Source organism: Ananas comosus, linkage group 16 (assembly GCF_001540865.1).
Source record: "Ananas comosus cultivar F153 linkage group 16, ASM154086v1, whole genome shotgun sequence".
Lineage (NCBI taxonomy): Eukaryota > Viridiplantae > Streptophyta > Magnoliopsida > Poales > Bromeliaceae > Ananas > Ananas comosus.
Window position 1 is genome coordinate 531,977 of NC_033636.1, and position 2,963 is coordinate 534,939.

General features: G+C 33.2%; 1 long non-coding RNA gene across 1 annotated transcript; it reads left to right on the plus strand.

Moving 5' to 3' along the window:
• On the plus strand, positions 1-2,511 carry LOC109722444. The gene is made up of 2 exons (XR_002219468.1): positions 1-1,651; positions 2,183-2,511. It is a non-coding gene; the product is annotated as an uncharacterized LOC109722444 (long non-coding RNA).

The window sequence follows — 2,963 nt, forward strand, 5'->3', positions numbered from 1 at the left end:
ATTTTGCATCGATCCTCGCCAAAATGATAGTGCAATGTGGATTTTTGTTTTGTGTAAATCTATCCATCATTACTTAAATTTGGTGCTAATTCCATGTACCAACTTAGAAGTAGGATCTGTTATAGAAAAAGAGAGTACCAAGTAAAAGAATTTGAAATGTTAACCCTAGCTGATTGTCTGCACACCTTTTCACAGAGGAAACATGCTTTATTCCCTTTCTAAGTTTCAGCAAATATTAAGCAATTGAAATGTTAAATTTAGCCGATTGTCTGCATACATTTTTCAAAGAGGAACCTAGCTCTATTCCATAAGTTTCATTTATGTTACATTATATTCCTAATGCAAAAGTTTTGATACTTATAGTGGATATACTTACAAGCAAAAATCTCAAAACTGCCGCAACAGGGTTTTCAGAAGGTTTGACTGGAACTGCTTGTATATGCTGACCAACAGCTTAAAGTTTAGTTTCCCCATATGAATAAAGCTAAAGCAGTAGGGTCCTTTTGATGTTTCCATCCAAAATTTCCTATGTTAATTTAAGCCTGACCCTGGAGACTCATAATTCATGAGTGTTTTGAAGTTGATACCAATCTGTGATATTTGGAACCATACAAGCTTTCAGGTGATCACCTTAGTTATTTCTACAGTATTTATCTTAATTAATATTCATGAAATATTTGAGGTTATTGCCGACTTGCCAATAAGCTGTTAGTAATATTTCCATTGTTACCTTGCTGGTCTTGTTCTTATTCATTGTACAATGGATTGGTTCTCTTGTTTATAAATTCTTCTAATAGCTCCAAAGTAGATATTATCAGGTTACACCAGCTGGTTATACCCTTACCTTTTTAATTTAGATTCCTCTCTTATGTTTTTAATCTTGTGGTGCAAGCCCTGATGGGAAGATTCCTATGCTATAGTTGCAACTATATTTCTTCTTCTAATCATCAACAATCAGTAAAGTTTTGGTATTTATATTTGGCACTTAAACGTGGGTGTCTTTACATGTATTTAAACGTGGGTGCAAGTAGGTTTTATTTGCATTATTTGTTTCAGTTAGGTAGGGATGGAAAGGTCTTTTATTACATGTTATGGTCGATCCTTAAATTTTCAGAATTTTGAATGGAAAGCACACAAAGGGTTGACATAACAAAACTTCGGTAAATCAGGGTTGAGAAAGTGAATTGTATTTCTTGGTAGTTTAGGGGCTATACAGACACACTTGAACACTTCTTTAATCACTAGAATTTGTTCGAAAAGAATTAGTTGATTCTGTTTGATTCTTTTGACATGTTTACTCGATTCTTTTGACATGTTTACTTGAGACCATCTCGGTAACTGTATATGAAGTTCCTTTTGCCTTGTTTTATTTGGATGCATCATTTTATCTGATGAACTTAGGGCACCAGCTGAAGAAGAGGCGACAATTGATTCGGCCAATTTGGTGGCAGTGGGGGATTTGTGTATGAACTATTATACGGGCGTCCCCATCTAAGAGATTTAAAGAGAGTACACCGACAGCAGTAAGGCGCAGCATGGGCAAAGCTGGTTGTCGTCAATGTGCTACATGGCATGGGCAAAGCTGGTTGTCGCCAAATTTTGCTTTAACAGTAACTTGTTATAGCTGAAATTCTTGTGCTACATGGCATAGGTAAACAATTGTAGTAATTACAGTAGTGATTCGGAATTTGGAGATTTTCAGTTTACATTGTGAGGAGGCTTTTAAATATTATTGTAGGATTGCATAAATCAGATGTCACGGTATTAGTTATGAGAAATTCTTGTGAGTGCTACTGCAAAAAGAATTTGTTCTAAACCGGTCCGTATGGGTTTATAGCTGCCCATTTGGCACCATCTGGCTTTGTGCTGATGAACCCATCTAGAATCCTGTCTGTTCTAATTGTGCCAACATATTACAGAGGTTGCACCACGTCAGTTATATATAAACTAATTAACGCAATACGATTACTAGGTTGGAATGATGTTTAAAAAAAATCTTTTATATGACTAGGTTGAGAAATTCCTGAATTCTTTTATAGTAGCAAGCTTGTTGAGTAGCAAGTACTTTAATAGATGAAATTCAATTTTCGATACTTTTATTTTTTGCTATATGTTACTTATGATAGATTTCTTGTTGGAATAAGCTTATGCAGCTTATATGTTTTAATTTTCTTGGTTTCAGATTGAAGCAACAAGCAGGATTTGATGTTCGCATTTCAAGAATGTTTAGCTGGAGGCTTTTCACTCCTCTTTTTCTTAGCTTTCTAACATTTGGAATTCAACTAAATTTTTTATTGCATTGATTTCTGTTAGACATAAAAACTTGTTTTGTTACATTTTATCATTGCTATAAATCATGATTGTATCATCTTATAATTTTTTTACAATCATTTTTACTGTTTTGTTATAGACTTCTCTATTGTAATTTAGTAATATGACTTTTATTTTTTTTACGGATATTATAGATTGTTGGTTTTACAATTAATATCAAATGGAAAAGCTCTATTGTAATTTGTTGATATTAGTATTTTTTTTTCATATTAGTTTCAAATTGCCAATGGTCAAAAATTGTCGGTACATGCGTTTTACGCCAGTGTTTTTTTTGTAGTTTTAACGGCGGTTTAAGAACTATTGCTAGAGATCATCTTCACCAGTGGTTAGTAGAAGTGCTGGGAAAAGGTTATACTAGCAAGGATATTGTAACGGTCACCTGCATTTTTACCAGCAGTTTTAGAACTGCTGGAGCAAATATTACCAGCAGTTTTTGTATTCTTTTCCAGCAGTTTTGGCTGTTGGTATATGCTTATTTTTTTGTAGTGTTACTGGCGATTTGCTTATCTGTTTAACTATTTTAAAACTTTATAAGAAACTATTCTCCTGAAGATGATAGTGATTATTAAATAATTTAAACTAAATTAGAAATTTGGCGGTAGAGCAAATTAGTAAATAAGATTTTTTAAGTA